The sequence below is a fragment of the Sus scrofa genome, chromosome 18 (genome assembly GCF_054392235.1).
Source record: "Sus scrofa isolate SSC_HxYL_T2T_F1_AM1 chromosome 18, Sscrofa_HxYL_maternal_Yorkshire_Landrace_v2.0, whole genome shotgun sequence".
In the NCBI taxonomy this organism is placed as follows: domain Eukaryota; kingdom Metazoa; phylum Chordata; class Mammalia; order Artiodactyla; family Suidae; genus Sus; species Sus scrofa.
In genome coordinates, this window is record NC_139400.1 from 18,150,862 (window position 1) to 18,166,460 (window position 15,599).

Here is a 15,599-nt window from a genome sequence, read left to right on the forward strand (position 1 = left end):
TATGTTTCTTTAACTGTTTTGTGTTCATTGTCCTAGTCGCAGTATTGATACAAATCCTGGTTCCTCAGATTCACTTACTGAATGTATTGCCGGAGACAGTCCTTGTGAAGAAAGTACCAGAGCTGGGGCTCCACGCACGTCATTTACGATGCGAGGGGTACTCTTGCACCACAGGCTACCAGATGCTTAGTCAGTGTCTCTCACCCTCCCTTCCTTTCTCCTTTTTTTTTTTTTTTTTTTTTTTTTGTTTAGGGCCGCACCCACGGCATATGGAGGTTCCCAGGCTAGGGGTCTAATCGGACCTACAGCTGCTGGCCTGCACCACAGCCGCAGCAACACTGGATCCGAGCAGGGTCTGCGACCTACACCACAGCTCAGGGCAACCCCGGATCCCCAACCCACTGGACGAGGCCAGGGATGGAACCCGCAAGCTCATGGTTTCCAGCCGGATTCGTTTCCACGGCGCCTCGCGGGGAACTCCCTCCTTTCTTTTTTTGTAGCAGCTTTATTGAGGTATAATTCACATACCATAAAAATTCATCCACTTGAACTCTACAGTTTAAAGGTTTTTAGTATATTCACCGTGTGGTGCCACTCTCACTAGAGCCCATTAGAACATTTAGAACATTTTCTTTGCTCCAAAGAGGAAACCCATACCCCTTAGCCCTCACCCCCAGTGCCCCACTCCATTCCTTCAAGGCCTGAGCAACCAGTAATCTATTTCCTGTCTCTGTAGATATCCCTGTTCCAGACATTTTATATAAATGGGCTTAGACAATATGTGGCATTTTGTGAATGGCTTCTGTTCATTTAGCATCATGTCTTCAAGGCTCATCCACCTTGTAGAATGTCAGTAGGTCCTTCCTTTGATGGCTGAATGTTCTTTCATTGTGTGGATATGCCTCATTTTGTTTATTCATTAGTTGATGGCATTTGGGCTGTTTCCACTTTACAGCCATCACGGATGTGATGTTTTGAAGGTTAGTATAGAAGAACATATGTGGGTATGATTTCATTTCTCTGGGGAGATGCATTATTTCTCAGATTATGTTAGTAAAGTGCTTAATGCAGTGCCTGAAAGATCATAGGATGAAACAGTGTTCATTGCCTTACCCTGACCTTCCCAAAGGTTATGAGTGAAAGCTATTTCCTGCTTGCTGCCCTTAGAAGAAAGGGGATCAGGCTTTCAGGTTACTGTCCTGAGGGGTCCTGGCATCATTGAGGAGGACAGCTTGCATCAGGCTTGTGAGGGGTGTCCATCAGGTGGTTCTGGTTAAAGGGACTGAGAGCAGATAACAAGGTTTGGGGGTGAAATCTAGCATTTGGAGACGGAAGATACAAATAAGATTCCCTATTCTGTTACTTAAACCCTGTGATCCTGGGCAGGTCTCTGAAACTTAACCTTCTCCTCTTCAAAATGAGCATAACAAGAATTACATGCAGACTGGTGTGTGGCAGGAGGGACTTATACTGCGTATGTGATATGGGAATCAGGTGCTGTACAAAATGCACGATAAGCTCTAGGGCTGCCATGGAGGAAAAAAATCAGACTTTTGAAACTGCATTCAAATCGAAGCAGATACCCAGGGCAGTTGGAGCACTTCAGGAGTTAGGGCAGGAGTTCCCTTTGTGGCTCAGCAGTTAAGGAACCCAACTAGGATCCATGAGGATGGGGATTCGATCCCTAACCTCACTCAGTGGGTTAAAGATCTGGTGTTGCCATGAGCCATGGTGTAGGTTGCAAACACAGCTCAGACCTGGCGTGGCTGTGGCGTAGGCCAGCAGCTGTAGCTCTAACTCAACCCCTAGCCTGGGAATCTCCATATGCCACAGGAGCAGCCCTTAAAAAAAAAAAAAAAGAAAAAAGGAGTTAGGGCAGGCACTGGTCAGATCTTTCAGGGGGCTTCTGTCAACCCCTCAGGGCTATAGCCCCTTTGTGGAACTGGTTCCTTTCTGCAGCTGGTTTGGGGGCTTTGAGAAAGACCCAGGGAAAAAAAAAAAAAAAAGAAAGACCCAGGGCATCCTCAGCCCACCAGGTCTGCGGGTATGTCAGATCTTACTTGAACATCTTTGGGCTATAAAGTTATTCCAGCACCATTTATATTAAAAAGCCCATCTTTGCCCTAGTGATTTAAGATGCCACCTTGATCATATGTAAAGTTCTATGAGTACTTAGGTCCATTTAGACTTTCAGTTCTGTCTTATCAGCCTATTTATCTATTTGTGGCAGTACCACACTGTTTTAATTATAGGGACTTTATTTTTTTATTTTTATTTTTTTGCTTTTTAGGGCCATACCCGAAGCATATGGAGGTTCCCAGGCCAGGGGTCGAATCAGAGCTACAGCTGCTGGCCTACGCCAGATCCACAGCAGTGCCAGATCCAATCTGCATCTACGACTTACACCACAGCTCACAGCAATGCCAGATCCTTAACCCACTGAGCGAGGCCAGGGATTGAACCCGCAATCTCATGGTTCCTAGTCAGATTCATTTCCGCTGTGCCACAACGGGAACTCCTATAGTGGCTTTATAGTATGGTTTAATATCTGGTAAGGCCAGTCACCTCTGCCCCCCAGCTTTTAACATTTTTCCATGTTTCCCTAGCTTTTCTTGCATGTCTGGTAATCTAGTTTTAAAGTGTTCAGGCCCTCCTGTGAGGTCCTGGTGGATGGTCAGGATGGGTTGGGGTTGGGTTGTCTTTTGGTCCTATGTTTGGTTACTTATTTCAGTAAACTGATTTTGTAAGATTCATGAGCACTGGAGGCTTCTGGTGGCTCGAGAGCACCCATTTTTCCCTAAAGCTCCAAAAGAACATTTTAGAAGGTCTTTAATTGAGAAAGAAAGCATGTTAAAACTTGGTGAATTTAGATAAAGACTCTATGAGTTTTCTGTACTGTTCTTGCAGCTCTTCTGTAATCTTGAAATTATTTCAAAGTCAAAAACTCTAGGAGTTCCCCTTGTGGCACAGCAGAAATGAATCTGACTAGTGTCCATGTGGGTACTGGTTCGATCCCTGACCTTGATCAGTGGGTCAGGGATCCTGCATTGCCGTAAGCTGTGGTGTATAGGTCATAGATGCAGCTCAGATCCTGCCTTGCCATGTCTGTGGCATAGACTGGCAGTTGCAGCTTGGATTCGACCCCTAGCTTGGAAACTTCTATATTTCATGGATGTGGCCCTAAAAAGCAAAAAAAAAAAAAAAAAAAAAAAGGTTGTCTGCTTCTGGTAACATCTTGGTAAAAGCTTTCAGAAGTCTACATAAGTTGTGTTCAGATTCTGCTTTAGTTCACATGTTAACTCTTGCAATGTAATCCAGCAAACCAGTTAGGCATAATTCCTTCCAGAATCAGTGCTACTTTCATTCTGTGACTTGTGCTTCCTTAAGCATTTAGCCATTTTGAGATTATACAAACATCTATGTCTTTCATCCTTACATCTCAAAGGAAATTCAGCCCACCCTTTAAGCCCAGACCCACAAAGGAATTTGCTGTTACCTGTTTCGCTTATCATATGGTGTTTTGTATTGAAGACATTTGTTTGCATCTTTTTTCTCCTCCACTTTATGGAGTTATAATTGGCATACACTGTGTACGTTTAAGGTGTTTAGTGTGATGCTTTGATATACATACATATTGTGAAATGATCATCACATACAGTTAGTTAACACATATATCACCTCGCATAGTTAATTTTTTGTTTGTTTGTGTGGTGAAAAATTTAAGATCTACTCTCTTAGCAACTTTAAAGTATATAATACAGTATTGTCATGGGCATCTTATTTCCTGTGTGAGAATGAAAACTCTCAGAGGGCAATGAAATTATTCATTTTACATTTCTCCCAGCTTTACTTAGTTCCCTGTGTGAAACAGACACAATTATTAGTTGGAAGAATTTATTATGTGTCTATTTCCCTGTTAGCCATAGGTCCCCTTTAAATTTCTCTTTGGGTTTTTTTTTTTGGGGGGGAGTCATTTTGGCCATTTCTTGGGCCACTCCTGTGGCATATGGAGGTTCCCAGGCTAGGGGTCGAATCGGAGCTGCAGCCGCTGGCCTATACCACAGCCACAGCTACACGGGATCCGAGCCGCATCTGCGACCTACACCGCAGCTCACGGCAACACTGGATCCTTAATCCACTGAGTGAGGTCAGGGATCAAACCCACAACAACCTCATGGTTCCTAGTCAGATTCCGCGCCACAACAGGAACTCCGTAATTGCTCTTTGAACCCACTGAAACGTCTATACTGGGAAGTAGTCACTGGAGACCAGGATCCAAGTCTTGGTGGTCCCTGAGGGAAAGGAGCTGATGAGGATAAAGTACCACTTACCCTTCCCATCAGCAGATACGTTGGCAAAGCAAGACCGAGTGATGGGCTTGGCTGAGCCCAGGGCCCTGCAGTTGTGGTTGTGGCTGCAAGGCAACCATGTGGCCTTCTGGGGGCGCCACAGGGCAGACCCAGACACACACAGACAACAGCAGGGAAGACCTTTCCCCCTGTTATTTGTAATAGAATAATCATGCTTATTACAAACATTTTGAAAATCTGTTTTTTTTTTTTGTTCTTATTGAAAATACAGATAAGTAGAACAGAAAAAAAATCATTCCAAGTTTTTTTTTTTTTCCTTTCACTGCTGCACTGGCAGAATGTGGAGGTTCCTGGCCTGTCAAATTGGGGCTGCAGCTGCCAGCCTACGCCAGAGCCACAGCAACACGGGATCTGAGCCGAGTCTGTGACCTATACCACAGCTTACGGCAATGCCAGATCCTTAACCCACTGAGTGAGGCCAGGGATTGAACCCACGTCCTCATGGATGCGAGTTGGCTTCATTAACCACTGAGCCATAACGGGAACTCCATTTCAAGTTTCTTACCCAATGACAGCTATCCTTTGTGACATTTTCTTCCTGTCATTTTCTTATGTGTGTGATTTTGAATAGGAATAGATTCCTTCCCCACTTCTCCCTTTTAAAAACACATTTTATTCATATTGGATGCAAGCTTTTGGATTCTGTTTTGGCTAATGTTACAACAGGAGCATTTTTTCCATAATTCTTCTTTTTTTCTGTCTTTTTAGGGCCACATCCGTGGCACATGGAGGTTCCCTGGCTAGGGGTCGAATTGGAACTGCAGCCGCTGGCCTACACCACAGCCACAGCAACGTGGGATCCAAGCCACGTTTGTGACCTACACCACAGCTCACAGAAATGCTGGATCCTTAACCCACTGAGCAAGGTTAGGGATCGAACCCGCTTCCTCGTGGTTCCTAGTTGGGTTCGTTAACCACTGAACCATGACAAGAACTCCAAGTCGTCTTTTATTCTTTAGCTTGACTTTTTGTTTTACTTAAAAACAAAACAAAACAAAACAAAACAACAGCTTTATTGAGATGTAATTCACATAGAGTACAATTCACCCATTTAGAGTGTATAGTTTAATGGTTTTTAGTATATTCACAGAATTGTGCAACCATCACCACAATCAATTTTTGAACATTTTCATCACTCCAGAAAGAAACCTCATACTCATTAGCAGTCACCCACTTAATTGTAGTTGTCGTAAACATAATTTAATTCGATATATAATATTTCACTCAATGATTGTATTGTTTATATTACTGTTATATTGCTTGACATTTGAGCTACTTGTAATTTTCAGTATTATAATAATATAGCTATGAACATTTATGCTTATGTTTTTCCATATTTAGGGTTATTCCTTAGGATAGATTCCCAAAGTAGAGAAATGTATAATCATAGAAGACAAAAAGAAAGACCCACAAAAATCCCTTCACTTTTCCTCCCAGCTCACTCAGTTAGCAAGTATTTACAAAACTCAGCCTGATGTCAAAGGAGAAAGCAATTGCCGATCCTGAAGAGCTAAACAAGACACTTAAAATAAGGAGCTAGGAGTTCCCATCGTGGTGCAGCAGAAACGAATCTGACTAGGAACCATGAGGTTGCAGGTCCGAACCCTGGCCTCACTCAGCAGGTTAAGGATCCAGTGTTGCCGTGAGCTGTGTTGGTCGCAGACGTGGCTCAGATCTGGTGTGGCTGTAGCTATGGCGTAGGCTGGCGGTTGTAGTTCCAACTCAACCCCGCCTGGGAACCTCCAAATGCTGTGGGTGCGGCCCTGAAAAAATTAAAAAAAAACAAAAAAACAATGAGCTAGAGTCTAGCTCTTGTCTAGATTGGATACTATAACGTGAGACCACCGTGATATTGAATAATGAGCACCAGACTTGGGCTCAAAACACAGACTCATTCCTGGCTGTACCACTTAACAAGTTGTATGAACTTGGACAGGTGACTTAATGTCCCTCGGCTAGATTTTCTCATCAGAAAAATTGTAGGAGCATTGACATTGACCTCTGCAGAGGTTATAAGTAAGAAGTGGCTTCAGGCCTAGCCAAGAACAGAAAGGAAGAAGACAAAGTTTACTTATTTGGGAGGAAAGAGGTGAGAACCTGTCTCCCAGTTTGGGGACCTCTAATACCTAAAAGAAACAAAACTTAAGTACTTAAAACATATTTACCTGAATTCAGAGTCTTAAACCATATTTTGGCAGTATCAGCATATTTCATCACTCTCGTAACTCCTATTTTTATGATTTATGACAATCTCATACTAACTTTTTTCCAGAGAGAGGTGACACTAGTCGTTAGCAAGCATTAACTCGGGAGTGCTGACACCGCCCAAACCTTATCACACTGTAGTTTAGTGTTCACATGCAAGACGGCCACCTAATTGTGCCTTTTCACTTTTTTTTTCCTCCACAAAATGGTGAACGTAAAGGCAACATATGGAAGTATTTCCACATTGCAAGTGAGTGAGGGGAAATGCATGATTTGCAAATATTGTCAAGTGAAAAATGTGTTTCCATCCTGCTAAGGTGGCCAGATACATCTCTATGTGTAACAATGTTTTGCAGATGTGAAAAAAATCCTTCCTGGGATTACAAAAGTGAGAACAATAAAAGTCTTTAGCTACCTCTGGTCTCAGGAGTGTCACAAAGCACGGTGCAGTCTACAGCCTCCGGCTGCTCTAGCCACAAATTCCCAGTGGCTTCATTTGTCAGACGAACTGACAGGTGTAAGTTGAGAAAATACTGATCAAGTTGTTCAAAGAAAATATTATTGTCAGGGAGTTCCCGTTGTGGCGCAGTGGAAATGAATCCAACTAGGAACCATGAGATTGCGGGTTCAATCCCTGGCCTCGCTCAGTGGGTTAAGGATCCAGCGGTGCCGTGAGCTCTGATGTAGGTTGCAGATGTGGCTCGGATCTGGCGTGGCTGTGGCTGTGGTGTAGGCCAGCGGCTATAGCTCCGATTAGACCCCTAGCCTGGGAACCTCCATATGCCATGAGTACGGCCCTAAAAAGACAAAAAAAAAAAAAAAAAAGACGAAAGAAAATATAATTGTCAGTAACTGGGTATTCATACCCACAGAAAATCTTAAAATTACTCAGCTTATGCTCTCAATCTCCTTTAGAGTAAAAACAAGCCTTGACATTGAAACCTGTGTAGGAAGGAGGAGCATTTACACCTGGGCTCAAGGGACAGGGACACCTCACTCTGTGCTGATAACACAGATGACCTCCATCAGGTTTCAGAGATACTCTGAAAAATGTGAGCAAACAGACACAGTGGAGCAAAAGTCTGCCTTCCCAAGGAGAGGGCAGAGGCAAAGAGATCTGTCGCTGGCTGACGATACCAGTAGACAGGAAAATAAACTCCAGGGTTCAACTCTGAGCCTGTGAATTCCCTGGGGAACATGTAAATGCAGATTCCTAGGCCATCTTCTAAGAGTCTGATTTACTCAGTCTGTGGTGGGGCTAGGACTCCTCACTTGATGGAGCTGTCCCTGTTTTTTTTTTTTTTTTTTCCAGTTAACAACTTTAGAGTTCTCTTGTGACATAGCGGGTTAAAGATACAGCATTGTCATCGCAGCATCTTGGGTCACTGCTGCAGTATGTGTTTGATCCCTGGCCCTTGAACTTCCACATGCTGTGGGTGTGGCCAAAAAAATGAAAATACAAATAAAAGTAACAGCTTTAGTGAGGTATAATCCACATAACATTAAATTTATCCTTTTATTTTTATTTTATTTCCTTTTTTTTGCCACCCCGCAGCATATGAATTTCCAGGGCCAGGGATCAGATCTGATCTGCAGTTGCGGCCTAAGTTGCAGCAGCAGCAGTGCTGGATCCTTAACCTGCTGTGCCTGGCCAGGGATCAAACCCGTGTCCCAGTGCTCCTGAGATGCCACTGATCCTGTTGTACCACATTGGGAACTCCAAAATTCATCTTTTAAAGTATACATTAAGTGCTTTTAGCATATTCACTATTTTGTGCAACCATCACCACTATCTAATTTTAGAACATTTTCATCGCTCTCCTCCCCCTAAAAAACATCCATACTTAATGGCAGTCACCCTCCACTCCCCCTCACATAGCCCCTGACAACACTAACCTATGTTCCAGCACTGGTTGATGTTGCGTCCATCTCTATGATTTGCCTGTTCTGCACATTTTATGTAAATGGAATCATACGGCATTCCTTTTGTGTTTGGCTTTTTCTCACTTAATATGTTTTTAAGGTTCATCTGTCTTGTAGCATGTAATGGTTCTTCTTTTTTAATGGCTGTATAATATTCCATTGCATGGCTAGACCACATTTTGTATATCCATCATCTGTTGACGGACACTTTGAGTATAAGAAAATGGTATGGAAGTTCTCCTGTGGTGCAGCAGGTTAAGGATCCAGCATTGCTGTAGCTGTGGTGTAGCCTACAGCTGTGGCATGGGTTCAGTGATCCCTGGCCTGGGAACTTCCACATGCCATGAGTGTGGCCAACAACAAAAAAAGTGGGGGGAGTACCCATTGTGGCTCAGCTGTGAAAAAAAAAAGAGAGAAACTGACTAGTAACCATGAGGATGTGGTTTCAATCCCTGGCCTTACTCAGTGGATAAGGATCCAGCATTGCCCTGAGCTGTGGTGTAGGTGAAGATGTGGCTCAGATCCTGCATTGCTGTGTGGTGTAGGCCAGCAGCAGCAGCTCTGATTCTGCCCCCAGCCTGGGAACTTACATATGCCACAGGTGTGGCCCTAAAAAGCAAAAAGAAAGAAGAGAAAGAGAAAATGATATGTATTTGCTGTTTTGGCAAACATTTCTTGAACACTCTTATTTGATGGAATCTTCTAGGCCTCTTCCTAAAAATAGGAAGACATTGGTTGTTAGCAAAAAAGCCATTTCCTTGGCTCTGCCACAGGCTTTACCTGGTGTGTGCACTGAGGACCTGGTGTCTGGTCATAGTGTGCAGTGGTTTTGTGGAGGCACTGTTTAAGCATTTGGTCCAAGAGTGCAGGCTGTGACTTGGCCACATATGGCCCCTGGGTGTGGTTCTGAGGCAGCACATAGCTTTTGGCTTCCATTGTTCCTCACCTGCTTCAGAATCCCCCATCATCTTCCAGAGGTGAAAAAATTGGTTTCTTTGTGAAAATACTCTCCAGAAAAGCTGGGGGGGGGGGTTGTTGTTGTTGTTTGCTTGTTTGTTTTTTAAAGGGCTGCACCTGCGGCATATGGAATTCCCAGGCTAGGGGTGAAATCGGAGCTGAGCTGCCGGGCTGCAGCCACAGCCACGCCAGATCCTTAACCCAATGTCAAGGCCAGGGATCAAACCCAAGTCTTCATGAATACTAGTCAGGTTCGTTACTGCTGAATCACAACAGGAGCCCCCCAAAAAGCTGTTAGGTAAAGAACTAGAGCAGCCCATTTTAATTTTAAAAATTATTTTTGTTTGTTTGAAGATAATGAAACTGAAGTATCAAGAGGCCAGAAATGAACTTCCCTAAGCACTTAGATGTATCAAGAGTTGTATTATGGGATTGTACACTGTATTTTTTTTCTTCCTTCTCAATTATATTTTTTGAAAACAAACATCTTTTGGGTATGCTTGCTAGTAAGAAGAATGCTTAGGAGTTCCCATTGTGGCACAGTGGAAACGAACCTGACTAGTATCCATGAGGATGTAGGTTCAGTCCCTGGCCTTGCTCAGTGGGTTAAGGATCCGGCATTGCTGTGAGCTGTGGTGTAGGTCACAGATGCAGATGAGATCTGGTGTTGCTGTGGCTGTAGTGCAGGCCAACAGCTGTAGCTTCAGTTCGACCTCTAGCCTGGGAACTTTCATATGCCGTGGGTGCGACCCTGGGGAAAAAAGAGCCTCCCGGGTTGAGGAAAGAACTATTGGAATCCTGTTGTAGCTCAGCGGTTTAAGAACCTAACATAGTCTCTATGAGAATATGGGTTTGATGACTGGCCTTGCTCCGTGGGTTAAGGATCCAGCGTTGCCACAAGCTGTGGCATAGGTTGCAGATGTAGCTCAGATCCGGTGTTGCTGTGACTGTGAAGTAGACCCCAGCTGTGGCTCCAATTCCATCCCTAGTCTGGAAACTTCCATATGCCACAGAAGCAACCTTAAAAACAGAGAGAAGAACTATTTTTGTTCTATTGTAATTGTAGTATCTTCTCATTTTGTTGCCGGCTCTTTATAAGCTGCTAAAATTAAGTTATTAGAATCATTAAAGCTGAAAAGCTTGTAGCTTTATTTGCAATACAAATAAAAACCATTTAAAATTTTATTTCATTAGTATATAAATTGTTTATGATCTGAACTATATTTTTCATTCAGTATTTCAAGTCTGTTTTATGAATCGTTATGTATAATATATATTTACCTATATTTCAGTTATGTATAATAAATATTTACCTATATTTACCACTAAGCTTATCGCACTAAAGGGCACTGAAAAAAATTATAGTTGTGTATATTTTATTCACCTCCTCCCCTGCCCAAATTTCTTATTTTTTTCATTGATTATGATCATCCTGTAATTTCAGTTGAGCTATAATTCACATAAAATTCACCATATAAAAGTGCACAATTTGGGAGTTTCTGTCATGGCGCAGTGGAAACGAATCCGACTAGGAACTATGAGGTTTCAGGTTTGATCCCTTTGATCCCTGGCCTTACTCGGTGGGTTAAGGATCTGGCGTTGTCGTGAGCTGTGGTGTAGTTTGCAGATTCGGGTCTGGCATTGCTGTGGCTATAGCTCTGATTAGACCCCTAGCCTGGGAACCTCCATATGCCGCGGGTGCAGCCCTAAAAAGATAAAAAAATAATAAATAAATAAATAAATAAAAATAAAAGTGCGCAATTTAGAAGTTCCCTGTTGGCACGGTGGGTTAAGGATCAGGCATTGTCACTGCTGTGGCTCGGGTCACTGTTGTGGTTCGGATTAGTTCCTTGGCCCAGGAACTTTTCTGTGTGCCACAGGCAAAAAGAAAAGAAAAAAGTGCACAATTAGGTTATTTGCAGTATATTCACTATGTTGTGCAGCCATCATCACTATCAAATTCCAGAACATTCCTATCACCCCCCAAAGAAACTTTACCTGTTAGTAGTTGTACCAAGTCCCCCTTCCCTCCATGGATTTGCCTTCTGGACATTTCATATAAATAGAATCATGTGTATTCCTTTTGTTTTTTTTTTTTTTTTGGTTTTTTTTTTGCCTTTCTTAGGGCCTCTCCCGCAACATATGGAGGTTCCCAGGCTAGGGGTTCTAATCAGAGCTGTAGCTGTAGGGTACCTGAAGGAGCCACCACAGGAACTGCCCAGGTTGCCTTTGCTGGTTCCCCAAGTGGCAATGGAGGAAAGAGCACAGGCAGCAGGTAGGTGTGCACCTGATTCGAAAGGAGTTACCATCTCCCCACTGGGAGCTTCTCACTTCTCTGAACACAGCTGGCTGCTCCTTCAGGTACCCTCATGCTCTCCTGCAGGAAACGCTCTTAAGAAAAGATCTGATGTTGGTCACCTACCTCCTTCCTAATTCTGGGAAAACATTTTATATCTGTTTTACAATCTTGACTCTTAGGAGTTCTCTGGTAGCACATCAGGTTAAGGATCTAGCGTTTTCACTGCTGTGGCTCTGCTTTCGTCCCTGGCCCCAGAACTTCTGCAGGCTGTGGGTGTGGTCAAAAATAAAATAAAATCTTGACTCTTTTTTTTTTTAATATAATGAATTTTATCTTTTTCCATTATAGCTGGTTTACAGTGTTCTGTCAGTTTACTGTACAGCGAGGTGACCCAGTCACACATATACATATACATTCTTTTTTCTCACATTATCATGTTCCATCATAAGTGGAGTTACAGTTCCCAGTGCTATACAGCAGGATCTCATTGCTTATCCATTCCAAAGGCAATAGTGGCATCTATGAATCCCAAATTCCAAGTCCATCCCACTCCCTCCCCCTCCGCCTTGGCAACCACAAGTCTGTTCTCCATGTCCATGGTTTTCTTTTCTGTGGAAAGGTTCATTTGTGCAATATATTAGATACCAGACAGAAGTGATATCCTATGGTATTTGCCTTTGTCTTTGTGACTTACTTCACTTAGTATGAGAGGCTCTAGTTCCATCCATGTTGCTGCAAATGGCATTATTTTGTTCTTTTTATGGCTGAGTAGTATTCCATTGTGTATATATACTGCATCTTCTTAATCCATTCATCTGTCAATGGACGTTTAGGTTGTTTCCTTGTCTTGGCTATTGTGAATAGTGCTGCAATGAACATGCAGGTGCATGTATCTTTTTCAAGGAAAGTTTTGTCTAGATATATGCCTAAGAGAGGGCATTCTGGATCATATGGTAGTTCTATATATAGTTTTCTGAGGTACCCCCCCTACTGTTTTCCATAGTGGTTGTACCAATTTACATTCCTGCCAACAGTGCAGGAGGGTTCCCTTTTCTCCACACCCTCTCCAGCATTTGTTATTTGTGGACTTATTAATGATGGGCCATTCTGACTGGTGTGAGGTGGTATCTCATGGTAGTTTTGATTTGCATTTCTCTAATAATCAGTGATGTTGAGCATTTTTTCATGTACTTGTTGGCCATCTGTATATCTTCTTTGGAGAAATGTCTGTTCAGGTCTTTTGCCCATTTTTCAATTGGGTCGTTGGCTTTCTTGCTGTTGAGTTGTGTAAGTTGTCTGTATGCTTTAGAGATTACGCCCTTGTCAGTTGCATCGTTTGAAACTATTTTCTCCCATTCTGTAAGTTGTCTTTTTTTTTTTTTTTTAAATGGTTTCATTTGCTGTGCGAAAGATTGTCAGTTTGATTTGGTCCCATTGGTTTATTTTGGCTTTTATTTCTGATGCCTTGGGAGACTGACCTGAGAAAACATTTGTAAGGTTGATGTCAGAGAATGTTTTGCCTCTGTTCTTTTCTAGGAGTTTGATGGTGTCTTGTCTTACGTTTAAGTCTTTAAGCCATTTTGAGTTTATTTTTGTGCTTGGTGTGAGGGTATGTTCCAGTGTCATTGATTTACATGCAGTTGTCCAGGTTTCCCAGCACCACTTACTGAAAAAACTGTCTTTTTCCCATTTTATATTCTTGCCTCCTTTGTTGAAGATTAATTGACCGTAGGTGTCTGGGTTTATTTCTGGGTTCTCTGTTCTGTTCTGTTGGTCTGTATGTCTGTTTTGGTACCAGTACCACACTGTTTTGATGACTGTGGCTCTGTAATACTGCCTGAAGTCTGGGAGAGTTATGCTTCCTACTTGGTTTTTGTTCCTCAGGACTGCTTTGGCAATTCTGGGTCTTTTGTGGGTCCATCTAAATTTTTGGATTGTTTGTTCTAGTTCTGTGAAAAATGTCATGGTTAATTTGATAGGGATTGCAGTGAATCTGTAGATTGCTTTGTGTAGTATGGCCATTTTTACAGTATTGATTTTTCCAACCCAGGAGCATGGAGTATCTTTCCATTTCTTTGAATACTCTTTAATTTCCTTGATGAATGTTTTATAGTTCTCAGCATGTAAGTCTTTCGCCTCCTTGGTCAGGTTTATTCCCAGGTTTGTCATTTTTTGGGTGCAATTTTAAAAGGTACTGTATTTTTGTATTCCTTTTCAAATATTTCATTGTTAGCATACAGAAAAGTGACTGATTTGTGATGTTAATCTTATATCCTTCTTCTCTGCTGAATTTGTTGATCAGTTTGAGTAGTTTTTGGGTTGAGTCCTTAGGGTTTTCTATGTATAGTATCATGTCACCTTCATACAGTGACAATTTTACCTGTTCTCTTCCAATTTGGATACCTTTTATTTCTTTCGTTTGTCTGATTGCTATGGCTAGTATTTCCAATACTATGTTGAATAAAAGTGGTGAGGGTGGGCATCCTTGTCTTGTTTCAGATTTTAGTGGGAAGGCTTTCCGCATCTATTGAGATCATCATATGGTTTTTGACTTTTCTTTTGTTAATGTGGTATGTGACATTGATTGACTTGCATATGTTGAACCATCCTTGTGAACCTGGGATGAATCCCACTTGGTCATGGTGTATGATCTTTTTTATATGTTGTTGGATTTGGTTGGCTAAAATTTTGTTAAGAATTTTTATGTCTGTATTCATCAAAGATATTGGCCTGTAGTTTTCTTTTTTTTTCTTTTTTTTTGCCTTTTCTAGGGCTGCTCCCGCAGCATATGGAGGTTCCCAGGCTAGGGGTCTAATTGGAGCTGTAGCCACTGGCCTTTGCCAGAGCCACAGCAACGCCAGATCCAAGCCATGTCTGCGACCTACACCACAGCTCATGGCAACACCGGATCCTTAACCCACTGAGCAAGGGCAGGGACCGAACCCGCAACCTCATAGTTCCTAGTCGGATTCGTTAACCACTGCGCCACGACGGGAACTCCCCTCCTTCATTTCTTATTTGGATTTTTTCTCTCCTCTTCTTGGTAAGTCTGGCCAGAGGTTTGTCAATTTTGTTTACCTTTTCAAAGAACCAGCTCTTGCTTTTATTGATTTTTTTTTCTATTGTTTTTTGAATCTCTATTTTATTAATTTCCTCTCTGATCTTTATGATTTTCTTCCTTCTGCTGACTTTAGGTTTTTTTTGTTCTTCTTTTTCTAATTTATTTAGGTGGTGGGTTAAGTTGTCGATTTGAGATTTTTCTTTTTTGAGGAAGGTCTTTATTGCTATGAATTTCCCTCTAAGCACTGCTTTTGCAGCATCCCATAAGTATGAATGGTTGTGTCTTCATAATCATTTGTCTCAAAGTATAAAATCTTGACTCTTTTGTGGGAGATACTTACTTTAAAATTAATGCTCTCACACTTAGTACTCCAAGCCCCTTTTTAAAAATGGTTTTTCAGGAATTCCTGTTGTGGCTCACATAGTGTCCATGAGGATGTGGGTTTGATCAGGCATAGGCCTCAGATGTGACTCATATCTGGTGTTGCTGTGGCTCTGGTGTAGGCCAACAGCTGCAGCTCCGATTCAACCCCTAGTCTGGAAACTTCTGTTTGCCACAGGCGAGTCCCTAAATAGACACACACAGACACAGACACACACACACACACACACACACACACACACACAAAGATGTTTTCAGAGATCAGGCTGGAATTTTAAGCTTTAGTGGGTAAACTTAAAGGAGTTACAAGATAATATTACATTTTGGTTTAGTAATGTCATTCTGGAACAATTACATTTTTTGTGGGCTTTTGAAACTGTCCAGAAGCATTTCATTATGATCG

At 42.3% G+C, this 15,599-nt stretch overlaps 2 protein-coding genes across 16 annotated transcripts in view; both read left to right on the forward strand.

The window, feature by feature from the left end:
• The window catches only part of SLC37A3 (solute carrier family 37 member 3), a 398,944-nt gene that overhangs the window by 156,428 nt on the left and 226,917 nt on the right, over positions 1–15,599 (forward strand). The window lies entirely within an intron of this gene.
• DENND2A (DENN domain containing 2A) overlaps positions 1–15,599 on the forward strand; it is a 137,700-nt gene that overhangs the window by 27,549 nt on the left and 94,552 nt on the right. The window lies entirely within an intron of this gene.